We start from the raw sequence: 12,128 nt of genomic DNA, 5'->3' as shown, positions 1-12,128 counted from the left end.
CTTTCATCTTTTAGAATGATCATATTTGGTGCCTTCATATGTAAATCGCAGAATTTCTTTAAAGTGACAGTCTCAAGATAACTTTTAATAATAGGTGCCACCTCAGCTCAGATAATGCACTGAAGGACTTAAGTTAAAGTGTGTCCCCCAATGTTAGGTCACACTGATTCCATTTCTAAAGTGGAATTTACAGAATCTTACATGGATTTATACATTTTATTTTGAACAAAAACTGCATTTCTGCAACTTGTGTGTAGGAGGGACAGAGTGAGTGTGTGCACGTGTGTGTGTGTGTGGGGGGGGGGGGGTGAGCGTGCATCTGTGTGATTTTAATGGGGTGCAAGCCTGTGAGAGGATGCGTGTGTGGACATATGAGAGAGGGGTCTCGTGCGAGAGGGACCTGCTCTCATACACAAGCTCTCTCAAACTCACACAGTCCCCCCCCCCCCCCCCCCCCCCCCCCCACACACACACAGACACACACACACTTGGTCTCCCCTGCGCACACACATTTGTGGGGTGAATTTACCCAAGCAGAATTACATTTTATTCTGCTCAAAAACTGCATAAATCCATATAAAAGAGTCCATAAGTCTCAGTTTAGAAATAGAATTAGTCTGACCTAACATTGGGACACAGACTGACTTTAACTTTACACCTTCAATGTATTAACTGAGCTGAGATGGCACCTTTTGTTAAAAGCGATCTTGAGAATGTCACTTGAAAAAAATTCTGAGATTTACATACGAAGGAACCAAAACTAATATAATCAATCTAGAGATGAAAGATTGAAGCGAAAATTGATTTAATATTACATTCCATGACACTGCAATCCTTTTGCTTTAAATTCTGTAACTTATGATTTTGTTACACAACCACCTCCAAATAAACCTGTTGGACTATAACCTGCTGCTGTGTGATTTTTAAAAATGTCTTCTTGATTTGCTTGGTAGAGCTGTTCAGCTCAGTTTGGAGGCTAAAAGCTAAACTTAAACAGTTCAGTTACTTGGTTTTTCACTTCTAGGTAAAACATACAAGGGAGAAAGTGAGGACTGCAGATGCTGGAGAATCAGAGCTCAAAAATGTGTTGCTGGAAAAGCGCAGCAGGTCAGGCAGCATCCAAGGAACTTATGCCCGAAACATCGATTCTCCTGCTCCTTGGATGCTGCCTGACCTACTGCGCTTTTCCAGCAACACATTTTTGAAAACATACAAGGGTCCAAAGCAGGCACCAATCCCTCCCTGCTGCTTGCATTGATGCTCTAAGTGACGTTCAATAAATGTGTAGGATACACACAATTCTGACAATAGATATGCAATCATTTGACAGTCACGGTTAATATTCTGAAATTTCCTAACACTAGCAGAAAGAATGTGGACAACGCAAAGGCTCACCACTCCCTGTCAGTCCTACTTGTGTGTCACAAGCAAATATGTTAAAAATCTAGATTGGACAGCAATGCAGAAATGAAGGGATGCATCTGTGCTACAAGTGCCAAACAGCAAGTTAAACTGGTTCCTGCCTATCTGGCAACTCACATGACAGCCAAGAAATGGAATGAAATTGCTCTTCATACTGTTGTTACATTTCCCAGATTTCGGTTTTTGGGCTTAATCTTTCCTCCATATAAAAGGAACTAGAAAGCATCTACAATGAAGACGATTTGCACTTGTTCTATGACCTGTTTCTGAACATGTTAGCTAATCTGCCAAAGGACTGTAGCCATTCATTCAGTCTTTCCATTGTTCCAACAAACAAATATTGCATCTCCAATATTATGCACGTAAGACATATTTTGGTAATAAGCAGCATGACCCATATCATGCTGGGTTGCCATTGGCAACAATACATTAAAGTTAACAAATTGAAGATTCTCACATAAAATTAAAAATGTTTTGAAGAAACAGGTTTTCAGAGGTATATTGTGTTACAAAAATTGAAGAGCAACAAAGATTAGGTGAACGTTCAGAAATTGGTACCATCACAAAAGCTGCTGGAATATTTTTTAATCAACCTGTTCAGACATGTTTTGATACACTTCTGGAGTAGGTTGGATTTGAACCTATGCCTTCTGATCCAGAGGTATGGACACTACCACTGAATCAAGAGTCCTAAAAATGTACATTCCAGAAATAGATCAGTGGCCTCACTGTGCTGGCATCAGTAAAGCAACTACAATAAAAATGATATTAAAAGGCAAGAAAATGAACTGATAAATTTGATGTAGGAACATTATGGGCAAAACACCAAAAGCAAGAAAGTTGGGCATCTAAACACAAAGTTGTATTGGAAGCACAGAGAAGTGTTGGCGGTTGCAAGAGGTGGATTGATTGTAGATGGTGAGGGAAAGGGGCTATGAATTGCTCAATCATGCACACAAGACATTCTATGATTGAAGAGAATGGGAAAAGATAAAGGGATATCTGAAGTTGGGGATGGTAGCTAGGAGAGATTTTATGTTCAGATGGCAGATGGAACAAAGGGAAAGAGCTAAGGATATTTCAGCACTAAAGCCAGCATGGAAGGAAGTGCGGCAAACAATGATTGAGTCATGAGCTTGAGAGATGTTGAAGGGTCATGTGCTCAAAACATCTTTTACCTATGGACTAATAGCAAAGACTGTTGCCAGGGTTGGTGGATTTGAGCCACAGGGAGAGGCTGTTTTCCCTGGTGTGTCGGAGACTGAGGGGTGACCTTATAGAGGTTTATAAAATCATGAGGGCCTGGGGTGGGGGAATCCAGAACTAGAGAGGGCAGAAAGGAAAGACATAAAAGGGAATCAAAGGGGCAGCTTTTTCACACAGAGTGTGGTACATGTATGGAATGAGCTGCCAGAGGAGGCTGATACAATTAGAGCATTTAAAAGTCATCTGGATGGGTATATGAATATGAAAGGTTTAGAGGGATATGGGCAAGGGCTCGCAAATGGGACTAGATTGAGTTGGACATCTGGTCAGCATGGACGAGATGGTTCCAAGGGTCGGTTTCCATGCTGTACACCTCTATGACTGTCAAATATCATAGACAGATCAAAGACGACTTGGTGTCCTTATCAGATTCACTGCAAAATCATGTCTTTTGAATGAATTTCAAATAAGACCTTGTCTGCATGAAGATGTTGCCCATTAGAGTCAGAGAGATGTACAGCATGGAAACAGACCCTTCGGTCCAACCAGTCCATGCCGACCAGATATCCCAACCCAATCTAGTCCCACCTGCCAGCACCCGGCCCATATCCCTCCAAACCCTTCCTATTCATATATCCACCCAAATGCCTCTTAAATGTTACAATTGTACCAGCCTCCACCACATCCTCTGGCAGCTCATTCCATACACGTACCACCCTCTGTGTGAAAAAGTTGCCCCTAAGGTCTCTCTTATATCTTTCCCCTCTCACCCTAAACCTATGCCCTCTAGTTCTGGACTCCCAAAACCCATGGAAAAGACTTTGCCTATTTACCCTATCCATGTCCCTCATAATTTTATAAACTTCTATAAGGTCACCCCTCAGCCTCCAACGCTCCAGGGAAAACAGCCCCAGCCTGGTCAGCCACTCCCTGTAGCTCAAATCCTCCAACCCTGGCAACATCTTTGTAAATCTTTTCTGAACCCTTTCAAGTTTCACAACATGACCTCCCAACTCCTGTACTCAATACCCTGACCAATAAAGGAAAGCATACCAAACGTCTTCTTCACTATCCTATCTACGTGAGACTCCACTTTCAAGGAGCTATGAACCTGCACTCCAAGGTCTCTTTGTTCAGCAACACTCCCTAGGACCTTACCATTAAGTGTATAAGTCCTGCTAAGATTTGCTTTCCCAAAATGCAGCACCTCGCATTTATCTGAATTAAACTCCATCTGCCACTTCTCAGCCCATTGGCCCATCTGATCAAGATCCTGTTGTAATCTGTGGTAACCCTCTTCGCTGTCCACTACACCTCCAATTTTGGAGTCATCTGCAAACTTACTAACTGTACCTCTTATGCTCGCATCCAAATCATTTATGTAAATGACAAAAAGTAGAGGGCCCAGCACCGATCCTTGTGGCCCTCCACTGGTCACAGGCCTCCAGTCTGAAAAACAACCCTCCACCACTACCCTCTGTCTTCTACCTTTGAGCCAGTTATATATCCAAATGGCTAGTTCTCCGTGTATTCCATGAGATCTAACCTTGCCTCCAATAACTTGCCCACCACCGAGGTCAGGCTCACTGGTCTATAGCTCCCTGGCTTGTCTTTACCACCCTTCTTAAACAGTGGCACCACATTTGCCAACCTCCAGTCTTCCGGCACCTCACCTGTGACTATCGATGATACAAATATCTCAGCAAGAGGCCCAGCAATCACTTCTCTAGCTTCCCACAGAGTTCTCAGGTACACCTGATCAGGTCCTGGGGATTTATCCACTTTTAACCGTTTCAAGACATCTAGCACTTCTTCCTCTGTATTCTGGACATTTTGCAAGATGTCACCATCTATTTCCCTACAGTCCTTATATCTTCCATATCCTTTTCCACAGTAAATACTGATGCAAAATATTCATTTAGTATCTCCCCCATTTTCTGAGGGAAGGCAGATGAACTCAGGGCATGGTTAGGAACATGGGACTGGGATATCATAGCAATTACGGAAACATAGCTCAGGGATGGGCAGAATTGGCAGTTTAATGTTCCAGGATACAAATGCTGCAGGAAGAATAGAAAGGGAGGAGGGGGAGTGGCAGTTTTGATAAGGGATAGCATTACAGCTGGGCTAAGGGATGATATTCCCGGAAATACATCCAGGGAAGTTATTTGGGTGGAACTGAGAAATAAGAAAGGGATGATCACCTTATTGGGATTGTATTATAGACGCCCCCAATAGTCAGAGGGAAATTGAGAAACAAACTTGTAATGAGATCTCAGCTATCTGTAAGAATAATAGGGTAGTTCTGGTCGGGGATTTTAACTTCCCAAACATTGACTGGGACTGCCATAGTGTTAAAGGTTTAGATGGAGAGGAATTTCTTAAATGTGTACAAGACAATTTTCTGATTCAGTATGTGGATGTACCTACTGGAGAAGGTGCAAAACTTGACCTACTCTTGGGAAATAAGGCTGGGCAGGTGACTGAGGTGTCAGTGGAGGAGCACTTTGGGGCCAGCGACCATAATTCTATTCGTTTCAAAATAGTGATGGAAAAGGATAGACCAGATCTAAACGTTGAAGTTTTAAATTGGAGAAAGACCAATTTTGACGGTATTAAGCAAGAACTTTCGAAAGCTGATTGGAGGCAGATGTTCGCAGGTAAAGGGATGGCTGGAAAATGGGAAGCCTTCAGAAAGGAGATAACAAGAATCTAGAGAAAGTATATTTCTGTCAGGGTGAAAGGGAAGGCTGGTAGGTATAGGGAATGCTGGATGACTAAAGAAATTGAGGGTTTGGTTAAGAAAAAGAAGGAAGTATATGTCAGGTATAGACAGGACAGATCGAGTGAATCCTTAGAAGAGTATAAAGAAAGTAGGAGTATACTTAAGAGGGAAATCAGGAGGGCAAAACGGGGACATTAGATAGCTTTGGCAAATAGAATTAAGGAGAATCCAAAGGGTTTTTACAAATATATTAAGGACAAGAGGGCAACTAGGGAGAGAATAGGCCCCCTCAAAGATCAGCAAGGTGGCCTTTGTGTGGAGCCACATTAGGTCTCTTTTATATCTTTACCCTCTCACCCTAAACCCATGCTCTCTAGTTCTGGTCTCCTCACCACAGGGAAGAGACTTTGTCTATCTATGATACTTCTTTGTTGGACTAACATGGGCCCCTTCCTGAGATATTTTTTATCATTGATAGTCACAGACAAGGTGCCGGAAGACAGGAAGTTTGCTAATGTGGTGCCTTGTTTAAGAAGGGCGGTAAAGACAAGACACAGAACTATAGACCAGTGAGCCTGACCTCAGTGGTGGGCAAGTTGCTGGAGAGAATCCTGAGGAACAGGATGTACATGTATTCGGAAAGGCAAGGACTGATTAGGGATATGGCTTTGTGCGTGGGAAAACAGAATTTGATTGAGTTTTTTGAAGAAGTAACAAAGAGGATTGATGAGTGCAGAGTGACGGGTGTGATATATATGGACTTCAGTAAGGCGCTCAACAAGATTCCCCTTGGGAGACTGGTTAGCAAGGTTAGATCTCATGGATTACAGGGAGAACTAGCCATTTGGATACAGAACTGGCTGAAAGGTAGAAGACAGAGGGTGGTGGTGGAGGGTTGTTTTTCAGACTGGAGGCCTATGACTAATGGAGTACCACAAGGATCGGTGCTGGGACCACTACTTTTCGTCATTTATATAAATGATTTGGATGGGAGCATAAGAAGTATAGTTAGTAAGTTTGCTGATGACACCAAAATTGGGAGGTGTAGTGGACAGCGAAGAAGGTTACCTCAGATTACAACAGGATCTTGATCAGATGGGCCAATGGGCTGAGAAGTGGCAGATGGAGTTTAATTCAGATAAATGCGAGGTCCTGTATTTTTGGAAAGCATCTCTGCAGTACTTAGGGAAGGTCCTAGGGAGTGTTGTTGAACAAAGAGACCTTGGAGTGCAGGTTCATAGCTCCTTGAAAGTGGAGTTGCAGGTAAATAGGATAGTGAAGAAGACGTTTGGTATGCTTTCCTTTATTGGTCAGAGTATTGAGTACAGGAGTTGGGAGGTCATGTTGCGGCTGTACAGGACATTGGTTAGGCCACTGTTGGAACATTGCATGCAATTCTGTTGTGAAACTTGAAAGGGTTCATAAAATATTCACGAGGATGTTGCCAGGATTGGAGGATTTGAGCTATAGGGAGAGGTTGAATAGGCTGGGGCTGTTTTCCCTGGAGCATTGGAGGCTGAGGGGAGGCCTATAAAATTATGAGGACCATGGAGAGGGTAAATAGACAAAGTCTCTTCCCTGGGGTGAGGGAGTCCAAAACTAGAGGGCATAGGTTTAGGGTGAGAGGGGAAAGATATAAAGAAGACCTAAGGGTCAGCTTTTTCATGCAGAGGGTGGTGCGTGTATGTAATAAGTTGTCAGAGGATGTGGTGGAGGCTGGTACAATTACAACATTTAAAAAGGCATCTGGATGGGAATATGAATAGGAAGGGTTTGGAGGGATATGGACCGAGTGCTGGCAGCTAGGACTAGATTAGATTGGGATATCTGGTCAGCATGGACAAGTTGGACCGAAAGATCTGTCTCCATGCTGTACATCTCTCTGACCCTATGACATGTTTTTCTTGTCCCAGTGCCATGGACACATCTCAAACAGGTTCCTGTTCCTCTGAATAATACCCAGAGATGTGCAAACAAAGATTTCTTTTAGATAATTCCTATTAGACATACACGGGCAACTTCTTAAAAAGAAAATGCTATAAAATTTAAACAACTGCTTCAACATCTTATATACCATCTTGTGGATCTCCACAATATCCACAATATCCAACTGTTCAAACTTAACAGCTCAATCATGCCCCATATTAATTAGTATTTGCAATCACCTACAATCACCCACCCACTCTCATGTATCACACTTAAAGTAGTCCTTACTTCCAACTCTCTCTATAGCCTGTACCCCATTTACCATATAAAACTGATGTGTTCCTAAAGCTAGTTACACTCTGACCTTCATCAGATACAAACCCCAACCCACACCCTCTGTCCTAATGTAATTCGGAAAGCCTTCAGCTATTTCACCCTGACACTCTAAAACGGAGTTTATCCCTGACATGCGAGCAAAATATTGGCAATGCTGGAAGCATAAAACAAAAACAGAATCCTGGAGAATCTCTGCAGGTCTGGCAGCATTAGTGGAGAGATACAGTTACTATTAAGTCTAATACGACTTCTTCAGAACTGAAAAGGAGCTCTTTATGCTGTTTACAGAAAGGACAGGCAAGCAAGTCGAATATATTGAGAGGGTTCCCACAGCAAAAGTTGGCAAAGGGAAAATAGAAATGGAAAATGGGTGTAAAAGAAAGCAAGGAAAAAGGAGAAGGCTCCACTTGGTCAACAAGATACAAAATAAAGACATGGCAGAGGAAGGTGGGGGGATTTGAGAAAAATTGAATACAGAGGTCATACTCTGAAGAAGTTGTGAAACTCGATAAATATTGAGTCCAAGCGACTGGCAAGTGCAGAAGTAGAAAATGAGGTATTTCAACATAAACCGGAGGAGTAATTTTTTGGAACACTATAGCAGGCTCAGGACAGAAATAAAAGCATGTGAGCAAGGTGGTTTACTTAAACATCAAGGAACTGCAAGATCAGGGTCATTCACATGGACAGAGCAGAGGTGCTGCTCAAAGAGGCCACATTCTGTCTTAACTTGCTGCTGTCAAGGAGACTGCATGGTTAGCAGTGAATACAGTAGAGTAGGTTCAAAGTAGTTAAAATGCTGCTTCACCTGGACAGTGAGAAGGGTGGTGGTGAGTGGCCAATTTTCACACCACCTGCGATTGCATGGGAAGGTACCATGGGAGAGTGAAGCAGCGTTAGGCGAAAGGAAAGAGTGGACCAAGGTGTTGCAGAGGTAATGGTCAATGTGGGAAGGAAGGAAGGAAAGAGGTGCAGGTGGAAATGGGAGTGATAGGTCGAACATGGTTAAGGGCTCTGTCAACTGTGGTAGGGGTGGGCAGTAACCTCGGTAGAGGAAAAAAGGAGGACACGAAGGTGGCATCATTGGAACAGATGTGGGGGTCAGAGCAGCTGGAAGAATCATAGAATCCCAACAGCATATGGAAGTAGGCCATTTGGCCCATCGAATCACACTGACCCTCTGAAGAGGATCCACCACTATTGAATCTCTAACACAGCATTTCCAAACCTGCATATCCTTGGACTCAATGAGCAATTTAGCAGGTCCAATCCACTGACCCTACATAGATTGTGAAGAAATTTGGTCAAGGTAACTGTGGAAGTGGTTGGTTTCATAGTGAATATTGGTGGTCAGCTTCTCCCCAGAAACGGAATCAGCCAGACTGAGGAAGGGAAGCGAGAGTCAGATATGGACCAATGCAGCTGATGGAAAATTGGAAGCAAAACCGAGGAAATGTTTTCCAATTCTGGATGAGAGCAGGAAGCAGCACCAATGTTATCACTGATGCATCAGTCAAAGAGTTGGGTCTCCACATACGATGAGAACAAGGAATTCTTCACATACGGCATAACAAAACATGTGTAACTGGGAACCATTTGGGTAGACCCAGCCACACCTTTGCCTTAGAAATGGGAGACAAGTTAAAGGAAAAGCTGTTCGAAGTAAGAACGAACTCAGTGAGATAAAGCAGGGTGATGGTGGATAGGGACATTTCAAGGAAGATGTGGAGAGCCTTTCAATCCTATGTAAATATACCCCCAATAGGGGGAATTGTACATACATGGTGACAAGGAAATAGCTCGGGCCTGAACACTGGAAATTGTGGAACTGATACACAGTGTCAGAGGATTCACGACCCAAGTGGGAAGAGACTGAACAATGGGGGGGATGTAAATATAGAAAGGAAGGGCATGAATAGGCTGAATTGGGGATTGTGATTTTGTAGATTTTAAGTTTGTTTTCGCACATCATCTTTAAAACAAGACTGAAATGTTAAACTTTTGATAACTTGTCAATTCTTTTGTAAGGGCTTAAATTTACATTCCATGTCTTAAGATGATGTTAGTTTGTAGTTAACTGCACTATACAAATGCCTGTACAATTTTCAACAAACAACAATGTGGCAGTGGTACTGTCCCTACCTCTAAGCCAAGACACCCAGCTTCATGTCCCACCTGCTCCAGAGGTATGCAATAACATCTCTGAACAAGTAGGTTAGAAAACATCTAAAAGAAGGAATGTAATTATAAGGTTCGCCACCAACTAGTCAAAAAACCCCGAAAAAGGAGGGAAAAAAAACCATGCAAAACTGTGAAGTTGTGGGTCCTTCCACAATACACGAGTATGGCCGGTACCGACAAAGAGCAGCCTTAGACAGGCACAAAGAGACAGAACCCCATGTCTGAGAGAATCAAGAGTTTGGCCGGATTAAGATGCACAAACGCACTTTAACCGTAAAATCAAATTGGTAAACGTATATTAGATTAAGCTGAAATAAGAGTTAAGCATTCAAACACAACACCCCGTCACAAACAAGTGTGGAAGCTCTCAGTTCATCCACATTCGACGCAATTTAAAGTATTACACTCTCAGGCAATCTCCAAGCAGGTAGCCTTTAATTTGTCGGTCATTAGAACATCAGTAGGTTTTTGTTCTGAATTACTCTCAAAGCATGATTCAGAAACAAGAAAACAAATCGCATTGTCTATTGCATATGTCGCGGATATATTTTAAAACAAAACCCGTCCAATCATTACACGGCGGGTTTAACATTCTTAAAGCAATATTTATTAGATATAGCAAACAATTCGTTTGTAAAACTCATAATTAAACAAAAGCAGTTATGGATTTTAAAATCAGGTAAGTTAACAGCAGATTTACCTTGAATCTTAAAGTCAGCCAGCAGTTTTTGTTCCAATATTTTAAACTAACACCATGCCTATCAAAGTAACCTGATGTAAAATCGGTCAATGTAACATGACTTACCAGAGTTCCTAACAAGTTAAATATGTCCTGTGTGCTTGGGTGCTCCAGTTGAAAGATTTACTTTCAGCAATAATGGCTTCTTTTCATACAAGCACCTTGACAAACAAGTTCTTCAACTTTTTTTCTCTTCTCCCCGCAATTTAAAAGCAAACAATTATGACATCTTTTGACCGAGGAAACAGAAGTAACAACACTTCCTACTCCTGTTTCGACTGGGATGGGACTAAAGTCACATGATTCCAGGTGCCGTCAGAAACATCAAATACTTTGTTCTTTCTGTACTCCATTACTGCAACAAGCTTCATTTGTAGGTTCTAGGGTTACACTAAGAATTAATTAGGGGACTTTGTTACAAAATAATAGCGGCGGACCTTTAGCCGTATGAATCTTAGAAACGAGTCAACATTTTTTTTGACTATTAGGGAAAATGCAGTCATCGATTGTAAGACAACAGAAAACCATAAGACGTGGAACATAAGTTCCGCCCTTTGAATACCTGAACGCAGGTAGTCTGAGGCTAAAGCTGCTCAATACAGTAGAAATGATAAGTAGTTGAATGAAGGAAGAGTGCTGAGATTTCATGGAAAGATACACACTTTTTTTTCTTTCATAATGTTACCTTGTGTTTTGTGGTGGGAGCTTGCAAAAAAAATGTTGTTACCAGCTAACAAACGACCCCTGTTTGCAAGTTGAAGACAGATGGTTTTAGCTGGCTTGCGTGAAGAAAGAAATTATTGACTGAGATTTGGAACTTGAGAAGACAGTAATTTCCAGGCTAGCCATAAATGAAGTGTTTCTTTATAAAAATCAGGAAAAGAAGATTGTTCATCTCTTTATTCCCCCTCCCCAATGAATTCAAACAAACTTTTTCCCTCTATTATTGTAGGCAACAAAGGAACATGCATTTACACAGAGCCTTTAATGTAATGAACTGTTTCACGTTGCCTGACAGCAGCGATTATAAAATGAAAGTATGACAGAGCCACATCAGGAGATGACCAAAACCTCGATCAAAAAAGGTAGGGTTTAAGCAGCTGGAACAACTAACTTGGTAATGTGCAAGAGAATAGAATTGGAGGAGTGCAGAGAGTTATGGTGTTAGAGGAGATTTTAGAGAGAGAGAGAGAAACAATTAAGGACATAGAGGGGTTTGAAACAAGGATAAGAATTTTAGAACCACATGCTGCTTGGCCAGGAATGAATATAGGGAAGTAGGACTTGAGAATGTCTCAATGCTTTCCCGAGGCATTGAGAAACAGGCAACAGAGTTTTAAAGATGGATGTCACGTTTCCAGAGAGTAGAATGTGGAAGACAGCCAGGAATGGATTGGAATAACGCAGATTATAGAAAACCAAGACATGAAAGAGATCTTCAGCAGCAGATGAGTTCAGACAGGGACAAAGTTCCATGTTATTGCAGAGGTGGAAATAAAGATCTTAGCACTGGTTTAGTTATGAGATCATAAACTCATCTTGGAATTAAATGAGACACCAAGAATGACTTGCTGAAACAGTTGTCATGGAGAG

General features: G+C 42.0%; 1 protein-coding gene across 2 annotated transcripts in view; it reads right to left on the bottom strand.

The window, feature by feature from the left end:
- atp8b1 (ATPase phospholipid transporting 8B1) overlaps positions 1-10,868 on the bottom strand; it is a 145,063-nt gene extending 134,195 nt beyond the window's left edge. The window contains exon 1 of one of the 2 annotated variants that reach the window (XM_043676452.2): positions 10,602-10,868. The gene's annotated coding sequence lies outside the window, so the exon portion shown is untranslated. The remainder of the gene's footprint in view (positions 1-10,601) is intronic. The other variant, XM_043676317.2, reaches the window with a different exon arrangement.
- Between the last annotated feature and the right edge of the window lie 1,260 nt (positions 10,869-12,128).

Source organism: Chiloscyllium plagiosum, unplaced genomic scaffold (assembly GCF_037043375.1).
Source record: "Chiloscyllium plagiosum isolate Xiang-an unplaced genomic scaffold, Cpla_swu_hap1 HiC_scaffold_1, whole genome shotgun sequence".
NCBI lineage: Eukaryota > Metazoa > Chordata > Chondrichthyes > Orectolobiformes > Hemiscylliidae > Chiloscyllium > Chiloscyllium plagiosum.
Note: the sequence above shows the minus strand (reverse complement) of the source record. Positions and strands in the feature narration are given on the sequence as shown.